The sequence below is a fragment of the Phyllobates terribilis genome, unplaced genomic scaffold, assembly GCF_046119375.1.
Source record: "Phyllobates terribilis strain yellow unplaced genomic scaffold, ASM4611937v1 Scaffold_8__6_contigs__length_399053987, whole genome shotgun sequence".
NCBI lineage: Eukaryota > Metazoa > Chordata > Amphibia > Anura > Dendrobatidae > Phyllobates > Phyllobates terribilis.
The window spans coordinates 352,393,997-352,411,244 of NW_027362768.1; the positions used below are offsets into that span (position 1 = coordinate 352,393,997).

General features: G+C 47.5%; 1 long non-coding RNA gene across 2 annotated transcripts in view; it reads left to right on the forward strand.

The window, feature by feature from the left end:
- LOC141156563 (uncharacterized) overlaps nt 1-17,248 on the forward strand; it is a 118,451-nt gene that overhangs the window by 97,319 nt on the left and 3,884 nt on the right. For both annotated transcript variants that reach the window (XR_012247677.1, XR_012247676.1), the window contains exons 3-4: nt 463-523; nt 15,003-15,102. This is a non-coding gene — a long non-coding RNA (uncharacterized lncRNA). The remainder of the gene's footprint in view (nt 1-462; nt 524-15,002; nt 15,103-17,248) is intronic.

Here is a 17,248-nt window from a genome sequence, read left to right on the forward strand (position 1 = left end):
GTCATTCTATGTGATAGCGCACGCTGTAAGATTTCAGAAGTCTGCAATCTCGATTCTCTGGTGTCGCTGGCGAGAGCGGGCAGTCACATAACTAAAAGTATAAGTTTTGCATACATGCAGTCATATGCTAGTAAAAGCTGCTCGGCCCCAATACATGTTAATTGAGCGAGGCCGAGCACGTCTTGTCAGAATGTGGCCGGAAGTATGCAAATCGCTTACTTACGGTCACATTACTGCCTGCTGTCACTGACCACACCAGTAGAATCTTGACAGCGTGTGGTACACTCACCGATAAGATTCAGAGGTCTGGTCTGAGGTCACATAGAGGACTGCCGACTTTCATGAGAAGACCGGACAACCACTTAACGAAAGACAAAACCAAGAGACCTTAGTTCCAAAGCGTAGTAGCTAATGGCAGATTTTAAGAAACCTTAACAATGTACTGGTTCTTCTCTCTACTAGTGACCTGGTTAATGGGCTTGTGGGTTTAATGAACAGCAATGTCAGCAGTCCGGTGAATCTGGTAAGTTTCCTTTTCTGGGTTTATATTTACATTCTGCTGTAATACTTCATCACTTAAAGTATATATGCGGAAGTCACACAAAATAACAGTGACCACATTTTCTGAACATTATAAAATACTATTTTTGGGGCTGCTTGTTTTGTTTTTATGACAGGTTTCTGGCAAAATCATTCTGATTTTAATCCCAGGTTCACGTCAGTCTTTCCTTCCTTTTACTCCTGGATGTTGCTTTAAAAAAAATTGCATTTGTAATTCCAACCTTAAAAGTATAAAAGGGCAGGATGTGACTGGAACATATCTACTCTCTTATTAAATGTAATTCTGAGAAATATTTTTTGAAAAATGCTATCTCCAGGAAAAAAAAACATAAATAGCCAGCTACCAACAAAGTACAAAATACATTCGTTTGCAGTATTGCGATGTGCAGCAAAGCCTTCAATTGCGCTGAAAAGACGTGTGTAGTAATCTGAAGTCTCATAGGACTGTATGCAATCTTTTTAACTATTTCACAGTCACAGCCTTAGTAATGTCCATGACCTCAACATATAAACTGATGGTAACTTATTAAATAGGCTGTTATTGGGCTGTTGCACTGACAGACTTCATGTTTTTTATTTAAATTAAAGGTCCAAAACTCATCCCTCTTGGTTATTTGTGATCAGACATATTTCTTTGCAGATCACTGACTTAGGCCACAGCCCCATCAGTATTTGGTCAGTATTCTGTCAGTATTTTTTCTCAGGAGTGGGAGCCAAAACCAGGAGAGGAACAATCAGAGAAAGGGTATAATAGAAACAAGTCACCAATTCTGCATTTATCACCCACTCCTGGTTTTGGCTGCCACTCCTGAGAAAAAATACTGACCGAATACTGATAGTGGAGCCATGGCCTTAAACTGACAGTGTCGCTGTTAGAAGCAACAGCATTCTGTCTGGATTGTGCCGAGTCATGCGCCATATATTTCAAAACTGCCCCCCATTAATTTAAAATGTGACATGTGCACTTTGTGAGATACAGTCACAGTTAAAAAATCCCCCCCTCCTTTACATAAATGATTGCACAAGAAATGCAATAACTTAGTTGCTTCTGCCTAGCAAGCATGCAGTCTGTAACTGCTGCTGACACCTATCTTTCTCTCCCCACTTTAATTTGATCAAATATATTGATTTGATTTATACTGCTCATTTGTTCATTCACTTTTAATTGTATTAATTGATAAAAATAAACTATTCACACTTCTGTTTTTTTTTCGTTAAAGCATTCTTGTTTTGCAGCATTCTTTCCTTACACAGTGCATTGCAAGTGGTTTAGGGTTGTGTCTAAACTTCACCCCTTTCCAATGCATCACAGCCACATTTGATCTATTAAGAATATCTGTAGTATAAATTGGACTTGCAATATGCAGCTTGTCAATTTATGCTGTGACTGATGTAGATTGACATGCCCTGAATGACTCTAAGGTCATGTGCGCACGTTGAATATTTGATTGCAGAAATTTCTGCAAGGTTTCTGCATCTCGTGGCAGCAAAAACATTGCGTTTTGTGTTTGTTGTTTTTTTAAGAGTTTTTGTGCAGCAATGAATGCTTTTTGGAGCTAAATAGAGATATTTGAAAAAAGAAACGTGGGACATGGCTTTAACCCTTGGATTACCGTGGGGTGAGTATATTGGGTTAATTTAAATGATTAAAGAATGTGTCTGTTTTATTTCAAATAAACACACACTGAGAATAAAACACTTTAAGTCTTTACTTACAGGTTTAGTAATGAGGGTGTCTGGCTGACACCTCTTCCTTACTAAAGCGAGGGCTTGGTGTCAGCAACACCTAATCCTATTACCCCTTAATCCCATTACCCCTAATGCCACAGTTTTGTCAGTACATGCGGATCCACCACATGTAATGACATTTCAATCGGTCAAAATCTACAGCTACAGAAATTGACATGCTGCGGGTGAGTTTATGAAATAAAATGAATTAAATTAAAAAAATGCTGTGGGCTCCCGCGTCCTTTTTGTAACCAGCAGAGGGAAAGCCAACTACTGAGGGCTGATATTACTAGCCAGGGAAGGATCCATTAGCTGAAAATATTCCCTGGGTATTAACAACAGCCCACAGCTGTTTGATTAGCATTTACTGGCTAGATTACAGGAGTCCCCCTGAAAAGAATTGACACATATGGTCCCACTATAAAAACTAACCAGCAAAGGCTAAACAGACAGCTTTGAGATGATATTAATAGCCAGGGAAGGGGCCATGGATACTGGCCCCTCCAAAGCTAATAATATTGGCCCTTAGCTGTCCCAGAAATTGTGCATCCATAAGATGCACCAAATCTGTCTCTTAGCCTCGCTCTTCCCACTTGCCCTGGTGCGGTGGCAAGTGGGGTAATAGAGTTGGGGTTCATGTCAGCTTTGTATCGGCACCTGACATGAAGCCAAGGTTAGTAATGGAGAGGTGTCTAAAAGACACCCCCATTACTAACCCCATAGTAAAGATTTTTAAATAAACACACGGCCTGAAAAAAATCCTTTATTTGAAATAAAAGTCCACACTGTTTTAATCATTTATTTAAGAATAAAAAACACAGTATACTCGCCTAACGCCTAATCTGCTGAAGCCATTGTCATCTGTTTTTCATTTTTTTTTTTTTACAATCATATCTCTCACCTGTCCGCTGTGATGACATAATCCAGAGTGTCCCATGAAGATCTGGGTCAGTTCTAGAGCAGTCACATCAGCAATCACTGATGCACATGTTCTAAAGGATAGCAGGCTATACACTGATACAGGAGTGGAATCACTCCTGTGTTCGTGTATAGCGCTGAGCTGCCGGGACAGAGGTCACATGAGTTCATCAGCTGATGAGCTCCGGTGATCTTACTTACTGCACCACTGCTGTGTGAGAAAATTCTGTGTCGTAAGTAAGGTCACTGGAGCTCATCAGCTGATGAACTAATGTGACCTCTGTCCTGGCAGATCAGCGCTAAACACTGCCGGGAGCGATTACGCTCCTGTCAGTGTATAGAGTGCTGCCGGGTGATCCGATCGCCATGGGACACTCGAGATTACGGCGAATAGGTGAGTATAATATTATTTTAATATCAATTTTATTTTAACTTTTTTTTTTTTTTACTTTGAGCACAGGCGTCTGCTGATGAGACCACTTCTCCCATCAGCGGCGCCTGCTCTCTTGTAGGCTGATGGGAGGAGTAGTCTCTCATCAGCTGACGCATGTGACTCGCGGTCAATTCTTTGTGTGCTTTAGCCATCTTTTTGACCCATTGACTTAAATGGAGTCAATCAAATACACAGCAAATCCGCAAATATTTTTATACCTGCGTTTTTGCTGCAGATTTGACTGACTGAATTCAACTCAATGGGTGAAAAAAGCGGCAAAAACCCACAAAGAATTGACATGCTGCAGATTTAAGTGCAATGCAAATCCTGCCAGGAAAATTCCTGATCATGTGCACAGCACTTCAGGATTGTCATTGCATTAGTGGCAGAAGAATTCACTAGCATTTTGGCCCATTTCTGTGTGGGAAAAACACTGCAAAAATGCAGTGTGAACATAGCCTAAAGCCAGGGCAGCATGGAACCACATTGGTATGATAGGGAGGCAACACATTGAATTGAATGGCACGTGACTTGCTGAAGGGTAAAACTATTCTACAATATCATTATTTTGTACATGATTGTCCATTTCACCTGGAAAAGTAATTGGAGTTTAAAGAACCGTAAGCCAATCCTAAATTCATCTCCGCATTGAGGTTATTAATTACAATTTGCAATTAAAGTAGTAATCTGCTGTTGTCTTCTCCACAGGGAATCATAGAATCATAGAATGGTAGAGTTGGAAGGGACCTCCTGGGTCATCTGGTCCAACCCCCTGCTCAAAGCAGGATTCACTAGATCATCTCAGACAGATGTCTGTCCAGCCTCTGTTTGAAGACGTCCATTGAAGGGGAACTCACCACCTCTCGTGGCCGCCTGTTCCACTCATTGATCACCCTAACTGTCAAAAAGTTTTTTCTAATATCTAATCTGTGTCTCCTCCCATTTAATTTCATCCCATTGCTTCTAGTCTTTCCTTGTGCAAATGAGAATAAAGATGATCCTTCTGACGCACCCCTGGGCCTGTGTCGCACAGCGTTGCGCATGCAGGAGCTTACCCGGAGCCGGATCTGTTGAGGGTTGTAGTCTCGTGGCGGTGACCCGGTCCGTGCCCAGGGAGTCAGACTAAGTGGCGTTGTATTAGCGGTAGATGTTGGACGACTACGCCACCCGTTGAATGCAGCGAAGGAGCTGCCGCTGCAGGGCAGACCACTGAGGCCGGTGGTAGGATTGTGCAGCGTGGTAGTATCACCCCCAACGGGAGGGGTATGGCCTCAGGGCAGCCGACGTGGATGATGGGGGTATCAGGAATCACTCAGAGACGATGCGGTGTAGTTCAGGGTCTTTACTGGTGATAAAGATAGACCCTCCCGGAGTACTGGCTAGCGATCGGGGCCTGGTCAGTCCTTGAACAGATGGGATCTCCCCTGGCCAGGCGGAGTTGTAGGCCTCCCAAACTGACTGTACTCTTCTGGCTACCTTGCTAGAGGCGGGTATAAGTAGCCCACGTCCCTGAGTGTACCGTGTGGTGCTCACCCGTATGGCCGGTGACTCGGGGCCTTCTAGTGGCGTCCGCTCCACGACGGCGGTGCTGGTCCCACGCGTGTGACCGTGCCTTCGGGTTTCTTGGCCAGAGGACCTGAAATCCCCTGCCGGGCGGTTTCTGCTGCTGGGTAAAGATTAGTCCCCACAGCCTCGGACTCCGGGTCCGGTGATAGCTTCTCAGTCAGGGCGAGCTCTGCAGCTGCCAGCCCCTGACTCCTTATAGCACTGCTCCCACAGAGCTCCTGATGTTCTTCTCCTATATCTGCTGCTCTTCTCTGTCTCTACTTCTTCTCTACTCACTAACCCTGCCTCAGCCCTAGGTTTATATAGGGGAAGTTCTTCCCCTCCCAGGACTGGGCAGGAGGTGTGGCATGCATAGGATCCCTGACCAAGAGACCTCCCACCTGCTCTCAGACGTAATATCTCTATCACTGTGGCAACCAGACCCCTGGGGTGTCACATTCCCCCCTAGTGAACTTTAGTACTCCGGGACTAAACATATTTTTAGAAAAAACATAACAAGGTATAAACAATAATAATACAATAAGAAAAACACATAAAGATGGTTACGGCGTGTCCGCAACCGGGTGCAGTTTTGAAGAAAACAAAGGTGTCCATTTCACCAAAACAGGGAGACGTAACCAGGTAGGGGTCTGTCCTGCCCCGAGTCCTTATCAGTCTTTTAGTCCATCCTGGGTTACGCTCCAACTAATTGTACAAGGATTCCCGGTAAATCCACCAAGGACTCCTAAAAATAACTAGAAACACATAATTATTTACAAGCAACAAGAAAAACAGGTAACCATAAATAAAACAACTTATACACTTCAAATCCTCCATCGTGCGGGTAACTGGCCTCTAGTGGCCCTAGTGGACCTACGGAGCTGACTGTCTAGCCCCGAACTACAGGGTGTAGGAACTGTCAAGGGTAAACTGGGCAGCTGTCCACGGGCCCTTTGGCTCACTAGAGGCATGGCAGGTTCACTATAAGCAGAGGGTTGATCCTCCTGGTCTGCTGGTGTGGGGTCTTCTGCCTCCTGGACCGGCTGTTCTTCCAGCTCTAGCTGTTGCTCCGTAGGTGCTTGGGATGCTGGTTGGAGGAAGGTCAGTACGGGTACCACAACTGCGCCATTGACTTGAGTCCAAGACCGAGGGAAGTCTCCGAGCACAGTACTAACCATATCTTCCCTTTCCTCTACGGGTCGAGGGTCTTCTTGTTCCTCTTCAGGGTTCCGTAGCTGTTCGGGACACTTCTTCAGGTGATCCCGGGATACAATGGTTGTGGTTTCCCCTCCGTCTTTACTGATGGTACAGACCTTTGGGTTGTCGTGGCTTGAGGGCAGTACGATGTACGGGTCCTTCTCCCACTGGTCGTCCAACTTGTGGAGCCGCCTTTTCCTCTTCAAGACCTGCTCTCCGGGTACCAGGGGAACAGCGGGAGCACACTGGTTGTAAGTTTTCTCTTGTCTTTCCCTAGCTTGACAGAGACTTCGCTCCACGCTCTCCTGTACTTTCCGGTACTGCTGCTGCCTCTCTGTGTCCCAGTCTGCTTCTGGTAAAGTGTCCTCGGGTGTCAGGACTCCCATCTCCAGGTCAACAGGTAGCTTCCCAGGTCTTGCCCTCATCAGGTAAGCCGGGGTACAGTTGGTGGAACCTACCGGGATGTGGTTGTATAGGTCCACTAGGTCGGGCAGCCTCTCAGGCCACAGACTGCGTTCTTCCAGGGGCAATGTTTTCAGAAGATCTATCACCACCTGGTTCATTTTCTCACAAAGTCCATTAGTTTGCGGATGATAGGGTGTCGTCCTTATCTTCCGGCAGCCATACAGAGTGCAGAATTCTTGGAAGACCTCCGCTTCAAAGGCAGGTCCCTGGTCTGTCAACACTTGGTCCGGGTACCCGTGTGGACGGCAGAAATGCTGCTGGAAGGCTCTAGCTGCTGTTCGAGCTGTTAAGTCCTTGACGGGGACGACAACCAAGAACCGGGAGTAGTGATCCACGATGGTTAGTGCGTAGACGTAGCCACTTCTGCTTGGGGTCAGTTTTACATGATCCAAGGCTACCAGTTCCAACGGCTGCCGGGTGACGATGGACTGCAGGGGAGTCTTCTGGCTGGCACGGTCCTTCCTCCTCAGGTTGCACGGGCCACAGTCTCTGCACCACCTCTCGATGGTTCCCCTCATGCCTACCCAATGGAACCGCCCGCGCAGCAGGAACTCCAGCTTCTTCCATCCGAAGTGTCCAGCCCCGTCGTGGTATGCCTCCATCACCACGGCTGCGTCTCTCCGTGGCACCACTACTTGCCAGATTAGTTCATGCGTCCGGGAGTTAACCATTCGGCGGCACAACTTCCCCTTATAAAGGAACAGTCGACTCTTCTCAGCCCACAGTTGCTTGGCTTCCTCCGGAGCGTCTGGGTCAAGGTGAGCCTCTGGCCGAGTCAGCATCTCCTTCACCAGTCGGACGGCAGGGTCACTGTCTTGCGTTTCCGCCCAGTTGTAGTGAGGCAAGGGATTAAACGTAGCAGCTTGCTTACTCCTTACCCGGTGGGAATACTGGATAGTCCCATGACGGTGGAACGCGGGGAGTTCGACTTCTTCCAGTCCCTCTGGATCTTCTCCTACGTCCGGTAGGTTTGGCATCCTGGACAGGGCGTCCGCGTTGGTATTGGAGCGTCCTGCCCGGTATTTGATTGAGAACTCGTAGTTGGACAGACGGGCCATCCATCTCTGCTCTAGGGCACCGAGTCTTGCTGTGTCCAGGTGTGTCAACGGGTTGTTATCTGTGTACACGACGAACCGGGAAGAAGCGAGGTAGTGCTTAAAGCGTTCGGTGACTGCCCACACCACTGCCAGGAACTCTAGCTTAAATGAGCTGTAATTCTCAGGGTTTCTTTCGGTGGGTCGCAGTTTTCGGCTGGCGTAAGCGATTACTCGCTCTTTCCCCTGCTGGATCTGGGACAGCACGGCTCCTAGCCCGATGTTACTTGCGTCGGTGTAGAGGATAAAGGGCTGGCTGTAATCCGGGTACGCCAGGATTTCATCCCCCGTGAGGGCCATCTTCAGCTGGCGGAAGGACTCTTCTTCCAACTTCTCCCATCTGAAGGGCGGCTTCTGGTTCTTGGCCTTCCGGGACTGGCCTATCAGGAGGTCCTGCATAGGAGCTGCCTTTTTGGTGAAACCGGGGATGAACCTGCGGTAGTAGCCTGCCAACCCGAGGAACTGCCGCACTTCCTTTACACTGGAGGGTCTTGGCCATTCCTTAATTGCGGTGATCTTATCAGGGTCGGGAGCCACTCCGTCAGCGCTCACCACGTGTCCCAGGTACTGCACCTTTGGTTTCAGGAGGTGACACTTGGAGGGTTTCACCTTTAGGCCGTAGCTTGCCAGAGCTTCGAACACTTCCGCCAGGTGTTTCAGGTGGTCCTCATAAGTCTTAGAATATACGATGACATCGTCCAGGTACAACAGGACCGTCTCGAAGTTTCTGTGGCCCAGACAGCACTCCATTAATCGTTGGAAGGTTCCTGGTGCGTTGCAGAGTCCGAACGGCATACAGGTAAACTCGCTAAGTCCCATCGGGGTGGTGAATGCGGTCTTCTCCCGGTCCGCCTCTGCTACAGGAACCTGCCAGTACCCACTAGTGAGATCCAAGGTAGAGAAGAAGTTAGCAGATCTTAAAGCAGCCAAAGACTCCTCTATCCTTGGTAAGGGGTACGCATCCTTGTGTGTGATACGGTTGATTTTCCGGTAATCTACACACATCCTCATGGTGTTGTCTTTCTTTTTGACTAAGACTAGTGGAGCTGCCCAGGGGCTACAGCTATCCCTGATCACCCCAGCCTCCTTCATGTCTCTAAGCATCCCCTTGGCGTGTTGGTAGTGTGCAGGGGGTACGGGTCGATACCTCTCTTTTATGGGAGGATGGTCTCCCGTGGGGATGTGGTGTTCTACCCCCTTGACTCGCCCAAAGTCTAACGGGTGTTTACTAAACACTCTCTCGTACTCTTGAACCACCCGATAGACTCCCTGTTTCTGGTGTGAGGGAGTGGAGTCAGTACCCAAATGTAGTTGCTGACACCAGTCCTCCATTGTTTTCTTAGAGCCGTTACCTTCCTCCGGGTGAGATGGAGGCAAGGGTTCCACAGATTGTATAGCATTTTGGTTAATGGTATATAATTTGGCTAGCGTGGCATACCGGGGCAGGTACACTTCCCTCTTCCCGATATTTATTATGTGAACGGGCACCCTCCCATGGCGTACATTGACCACCCCCCGTGCTGTCAAAATGGTGGGCCTACTGTCTGAGTAAACTGGTTCTACCATTGCCTGGTAATCTCTACCTCTCAGACCAATAGCTGCCCGGCACCAAATCATCATTTCACTTTTCGGGGGCATGGCAATAGGGAAAGGGTCACACATTCGCACGCTACCAATCTCACCACCGGAGAGTTCTAGCTGTTGCCGTCGCATCAGTGCCCGGATCTCTTTCTGGAGCACTCGCTGCTGGCCGGAGCTGGTGTTCTTGGCAACCTGCTGTAAAAGGAAAATCACCTCTGCAAGACAATTTTCAATTACATTAGTTCCTAGAGTTATCTTTGGGTGACTCTCGTGTTTGTCAATGTCTACAATGATCAGTCCCTGTGCTGCCAGTTCGACTCTACCGATTTTAATGGTCACCTCTTTAAATCCAATCTGTGGCACGGGCTGACCATTGCTGGCGATGATACTCAAGTCGTCGTCAGGGTAGCGGGTGATATCCGAGTCATTCCAGTACTGCTTGAAGAGCACGTACGGGATGGTGGTGACCTGTGACCCGGTGTCCAGTAGGGCACTCATAGGAATGCCATCCAGTACCACGGGTAAGACTGGACGTCCTCCCACATATTTGTCGCGCCAGTTCGATGGGCCTGGTGATCTTTTTCCTGGGGGTTGGCCCTCTACCCCAGGTTGTGCCAGTTTAAAGGACAGTACCTTGCCATATGTCCGGGTTGATTGCAGCGGCGGCAGATGGGTCGTCCGTCCTCGTTGTATCGGTCGCTGGGTCTCCCTCTGGCCGGTGGGGTCCTCCTTGGTCGACGCCACGGGATGTCCTCCGGTCCGGATGCCAGCTGGATCTTCCCTGGAGTGGAAACCTGTAAAGACTGCACAGTTCGGGTTAGCGCAGCAACGCTTTTAGCTAGCTCTTGGACCTGATGGTGCAGGTCTGGAGCCGGGTCATTGTTCAAAGCCTGCGCATCAGCTCCCACAGGCCCTGCCGACAAGGGTGCCGCCTCCTGGTGGTAAGTGGTAGTGGGGCGTCTGTGGGTCACAACGCCACCTGGTGCCGGTTCTTGGAGCACCCGGATGGCTCTGTCCTTGAACTGTGCAAATCCCAGATGAGGGTCCTGTAAGGCCATTGCCCGCAACTGGGTTCGGTGGGCATTGCAATATAAACCCTCTATAAATTGTTCAGTCAACAGCCTGTCCTCGTCTCCCACGCCGTCAGGGTCGGTCTGCTTAATGGCTCTCAGGGCCTCTTGTAGGTTCAGGGCATAGTCCCTTATACTCTCGTGTGCTCGCTGCTTGCACCCGTAGAATCTAAGCTTGATCTCGGCTGAGGTGCGGGTATCAAAGGTGTCCCTCAGCCGGGTTAGTATCCCTGCGACAGTCCTCCCCCCAGGTGGCCAGGACTTTACCTCCCTTCGGGCTGCCCCAGTTAATTGGGCCACCAGGATGCTCACTTTTTGCTCTTCTGTGAGGGGGTACACCTGGAAGAGGCTATCCAGCTTTTCTCTAAAGTCATGCAGGGTATGTGACTCCCCTGAGTACTGGGGTAGCCAGGCCGCTCCCGGGATATAGGGCATGGTGAAAGGCATGACTGCAGCAGCGGTGGCGCTGGCGGGGGTTGAGGCAGTGAAGCTCTCCTCCGTATCCGACATCCTCCTCCCCCCTAGTGGACCGTGGCCTACCTTGCGATGATCCTCTTCCGTAGGCCGCGGCTCCGCAGTAGATCGTCAGGGTTGAGGACCTTCCATCGCGCTCCTGTGACGTCGGCGTCTGCTGGGCTCCTTCCAGGACCTTACGCGACGTCCGGACGTGAGGCGGGGCTTCAGTTCTCGCGCGCTTTCGGAGTCCACGCCCCTCTTCTTCCCGCGCGACGTCTTCAAGATGGCGTCCAACGGCGGGAAAACTCCACGGAAGGCGGGAAGAAGGCTGAAAATGGCGCCGGATGGCGGGAATCTTCACCACAGGTAAGTTTGAACAGTCTTTTTCAGGCACGCAGTACCCGGTGGTTGCGGGCACGGAATCCTGCCGACTACGCCAAAAGTTGACGCACCTGTGTTGACGCACCTGGGCCTGTGTCGCACAGCGTTGCGCATGCAGGAGCTTACCCGGAGCCGGATCTGTTGAGGGTTGTAGTCTCGTGGCGGTGACCCGGTCCGTGCCCAGGGAGTCAGACTAAGTGGCGTTGTATTAGCGGTAGATGTTGGACGACTACGCCACCCGTTGAATGCAGCGAAGGAGCTGCCGCTGCAGGGCATACCGCTGAGGCCGGTGGTAGGATTGTGCAGCGTGGTAGTATCACCCCCAACGGGAGGGGTATGGCCTCAGGGCAGCCGACGTGGATGATGGGGGTATCAGGAATCACTCAGAGACGATGCGGTGTAGTTCAGGGTCTTTACTGGTGATAAAGATAGACCCTCCCGGAGTACTGGCTAGCGATCGGGGCCTGGTCAGTCCTTGAGCAGATGGGATCTCCCCTGGCCAGGCGGAGTTGTAGGCCTCCCAAACTGACTGTACTCTTCTGGCTACCTTGCTAGAGGCGGGTATAAGTAGCCCACGTCCCTGAGTGTACCGTGTGGTGCTCACCCGTATGGCCGGTGACTCGGGGCCTTCTAGTGGCGTCCGCTCCACGACGGCGGTGCTGGTCCCACGCGTGTGACCGTGCCTTCGGGTTTCTTGGCCAGAGGACCTGAAATCCCCTGCCGGGCGGTTTCTGCTGCTGGGTAAAGATTAGTCCCCACAGCCTCGGACTCCGGTGATAGCTTCTCAGTCAGGGCGAGCTCTGCAGCTGCCAGCCCCTGACTCCTTATAGCACTGCTCCCACAGAGCTCCTGATGTTCTTCTCCTATATCTGCTGCTCTTCTCTGTCTCTACTTCTTCTCTACTCACTAACCCTGCCTCAGCCCTAGGTTTATATAGGGGAAGTTCTTCCCCTCCCAGGACTGGGCAGGAGGTGTGGCATGCATAGGATCCCTGACCAAGAGACCTCCCACCTGCTCTCAGACGTAATATCTCTATCACTGTGGCAACCAGACCCCTGGGGTGTCACATTTCTACAATGTGACAGCCCTTGACATATTTGTAGACAGCTATTAAGTCTCCTCTCAGTCTTCTTTTTTGCAAGCTAAACATTCCCAAATCCTGCAACCGTTCCTCATAGGACATGGTTTGCAGACCAGTCACCATTCTGGTCGCTCTTCTCTGAACTTGCTCCAGTTTGTCTATGTCTTTTTTAAAATGTGGTGCCCAAAACTGTACACAGTATTCCAGATGAGGTCTGACCAAAGAGGAGTAAAGACCGATAATGACTTCACGTGATCTAGACTGTATGCTTCTGGAAACCCAGAAGAGCACACCATCCTGGAATTTGCCAGATTAATTAAGCAACTTGTTGGTGAGTTCTCGCCCCCCTGAGAAATCCTGCCAATAGTTTATTAGATGTGTAATCACAAGGTGGATAATTGTGTACTGTGCGTGAATTGCTGATAAAGGTCTGTGATTAGTATTGATACCAATTTTTTTTTATTGATTTTATATCTTAACCCAATGGCATGCACTAATGTTGGCTTGTAAAATTGCCTTATCCCAGTCTATAAATGTCTACTGACATAACATGTAAATGGTATTTTTTTAGGCATGTTCTGCTACATCACTGTCTAAATGAAAATGTATTCTTCCAATTGTCACTATTTGTCCTTGCAGCTCGTATCTTCCTATTGAAAGGGAACCTGTCCCCATGAAAATGCTCTGAAATCTATTGGCATTGTGTTATGGTCAAGGAGCATCTGAGCAGATTGCTGTATACTGGACATTTGATACAGTATAAAGTAAATCCATTGGGGTTTTCCCTCGAACAAAAGTTCATTTTAATCAAGAGTTTTTGGAATAATAATTTCCACAATTGGATGTATTTAAATAAAATGTTCCTGTGTGGAGATGATCTTATAAATGTGCCCCTGCTGTGTACTGTGTAATGGCTCCTGGGCAGGGGAGGAAGCACAAGATTATACAGACATTACAGCACGGGATCACAGATGATTCTTTCTCTGAGGTAAAACATTTCACTGCCTGTTTTTAAACAATGTTTTACTTCAGAGAATCATTTGCAATCTCGTGTTGTAATGTCCACATACTTTTTTTTTCCCCCAGCCAGGTGCTGCGGTATGATCAGACCATGCTCCTGCAAGGTCAGACACAGCAAGGGACAATTTATAAGATTATCTCCGCGCAGGAACATTTTATTTTAATACATTGAATTGTTATTATTCCAAGATGATTAAAATGAACACTTGCTCTTGAGAAAAACCCTTTAAATTCTTGCTTGTTCTTGGATTAGAGGGACGGGGGCTGGTCTGATCCGTGATTGACGGCCTTCACGGTCTAATTATTCAAGGCATACTGGCAATGAATGAGTTACTCCACCCACTGGACCACTGTATTTTCTTTTCTCTTTTTATCACACAATTTTGATAATGAACAGAGTATTTTTTTTTACAAAAATATTTTGGTTATGCTGCAACTCCGAACTTTTACAGCAAAAATAGTCTCTCCAGTAAAAAATAAATAAGTAAAAAAAAGTAGTCTCCATTCTTGATATTTAAATGGAAACTGCTCTTCCATATCCATTTGGCGTCTGGAAAATAGAGCAGGTGCCCTCACTGTGACCACGCTGCTGCTGGACCTCATTTGTGACTTGTCCTTCTCATGCATTATACTTACATGTGTTATTGCTCATTCAGACGATGATTTTTCTCATACCCAAAAAAACTGAACAATTTTCCATCTGTGTTCTGGTCCGTGTCCGTTTTACCATCAGCTTCATCAGTTTTTTGTTTTCTCATATGCAAAAGCAAAATAAAAACTTGGTGTCTCGGGCTTCTATAAGCAAACAAGCACATGTGATATGTTTTCTTTTTTCTTTAATGGACCCATAGACTTGGCGAGTTTGACCTGTGAACTTGATCAAAATCGGACAAGACTTTGGGTAATTTTGCAGTGGTCTGCCCCAAAATACAAACATGTGAACTGCGCCGTAGACTATAAAATATGTACAAGTTCTATGAGTGTTTTTCGTGTTTAAATTGGCGTCTTAATGAGGCTTTGGTAGGAGAACATCATAGGCCAGGCATATTTTTATTTTTTACCCATGGCAAACATTGGACACTACGATACTGCACTTAACATTCTATGACTTATAAAGATGAGCAAAAAGATTTTCACTACCTTGTTCCAAGGTACTTTTTGTACTTTGCGGCTGCCATCCCAAGGAAGAGGAAACTTCCTGGGCCATCACTTGAATGCCAACATAATGGGCACTTCTTGCGATTACATAGACCCTGCCATATAATGGTAAAATGCTCTTCATGACATTGCTGGGGTCCACTAATCGCAAGATGCCGGCATTCGAGTGTCAACCGAGGAAGATCGTGCTGCGCTGGTTAAGATGCCATGGAGCGCCAAAGTCAATAATCTTTTTTTTTTTTTTTTTTTTTTAATGGTTCAAAGAAGGAAAAAAAAACACAAACCACTATTAAGTATATGTTCTTCCATTATAGTGGTGGAGAAATACAGTTTCTTTCAGAAGCTCAAGATGATCCACAAAGGCGAAAACCAGATATCAGGAAAGCCAAGCTTCTACTTGGATGGGAACCTGTGGTATGTATACTGGAGTTTAATCATAGTATCACTGCCTCAGTAGAGGTAAAAAAATATATATCTGTATGTGTGTTATATATAGTGTTGAGCGATACCTTCCGATATCAGGAAATATCGTATCGGATTGGATCGGACCGATACCCAAAAAATATCGGATATCGCCGATTCCGATACCGGAAACCAATGCAAGTCAATGGGACACAAATATCGGAATGAAAATAAACCCTTTCTTTCCTTGTAGGTTAATTCTACATGAAGTAAAACAACTAAGAATAATGTAGAATGTATTACGCGAAAAGCCGGCAATTCATCAGCGGCATACACCGGTACCCGACAATTTACAACAGAAAGAATAGAGCTTCACACATAGATTAGATAGATAGAAACATGACAGTCACATATATATGAAGTACAGTGACAGTTTTGCTTACTGTACTTGTCATTTAGTGTAAAGGATTTATTTAAAAATATAATAGTGTTTTCATGCACCGTCTCTTTAAAAAAGCCGGCCGGCAATTCAGCATCTGTACCCGACAATTTAGAATATAAGGAATAGAGAATCATACATAGATTAGATAGATAGAAACATGTCAGTCACATATATAAGAAGTACAGTGACAGTGTTGATTACTGTACTTGTCATTTAGTGTTAAAATAAAGGATTTATTTTAAAAAAAATTGGCGTGGGGTTCCCCTTAATTTTAGTCTCTAGCGGAGGTTAAGCAGACGGCTGGGGCAGATGTTTGAAGCCTGGGAAGGGGGTAATACCCACGGAGCTTCCAAGGCTACTAATATCAGCCCCCAGCTGAATACCTAGCCTTTACTAGCTATTAAAATGGGGGACCCCCTCAAAAAAATGACGTGGGGTCCCCCCTAATTTAATAGCTAGCAAAGGCTAGGCAGACAGCTGGGGGCTGATATTAATAGCCCAGGAAGGGTGCCATGAATATTGGCCCCCTCCCTGGCTAGAAACACCAGCCGTCAGCCGCCCCAGAAATGGCGCATCCATAGGATGCGCCAACTCTGGCACTTAGCCTCGCTCTTCCCACTGCCTTGTAGCGGTGGCAGTGGGGTAATAGGGTTGGGGTTGATGTCAGCTTATAATGCCAGCTGACATCAAGCCCAGGTTAGTAATGGAGAGGCGTCTATAAGACACCCCCATTACTAACCCCATAGTCAAAGTTAAAAAAAAAACACAAACACCCAGAATAAAGTCCTTTAATTGAAATAAACACACAATTCTTTATTGTTCTAAATTAAACCATACTTACCATCACGCCCATTCCAGCTGAAGCCAACGATCTCCTGCAATAAAAGAAAAATAATAAAGCAACCTCATCCTTACCTTTCCATGGTTCCCAGGACAGCTCCAGCTCAGCTACATCGAGATGACAGGCTGGACCGCAGCAGAACGCTGCCATCCAGCCTGTCATCCCGCAGACACTGAGAAGCGCAGGCATGCTTGCGCTCCTTAGTGTCTCTCTGTGACGGCATCCAGATGAGCCGAGTTCATGTCCAATGAACTCAGCTCACCTCATGCACGTCACTGACAGCGTGGGAAAATTCTCACGCTGAAGCGCTGAGTGCAGGAGAATTTTCCCACGCTGTCAGTGACGTGCATGAGGTGAGCCGAGTTCATTGGACATGACCTCGGCTCATCTTTATGCCGTCACAGAGAGACACTGAGGAGCGCAAGCATGCCTGCGCTTCTCAGTGTCCGCGGGATGACAGGCTGGATGGCAGCGTTCTGCTGCGGTCCAGCCTGTCATCTCGATGTAGCAGAGCTGAAGCTGTCGTGGGAACCATGGAAAGGTAAGGATGAGGTTGCTTTATTATTTTTCTTTTATTGCAGGAGATCGTTGGCTTCAGCTGGAATGGACGTGATGGTAAGTATAGTTTAATTTAGAACAATAAAGAATTGTGTGTTTATTTCAATTAAGGGACTTTATTCTGGGTGTTGTGTTTTTTTTTAAATACTTTACTAGAAATTCATGGTGGTCATGTCTAATATTGGCGTGACCCCATGAATTTCGGGCTTAGGGCCAGCTGATAATGCCAAGCTGGCCTTAACCCCTTTATTACCCAGTGAGCCACCGCACCAGGGCCCTGGATGAGTTGGGTACAGCGCCAGAAGATGGCACTTCTA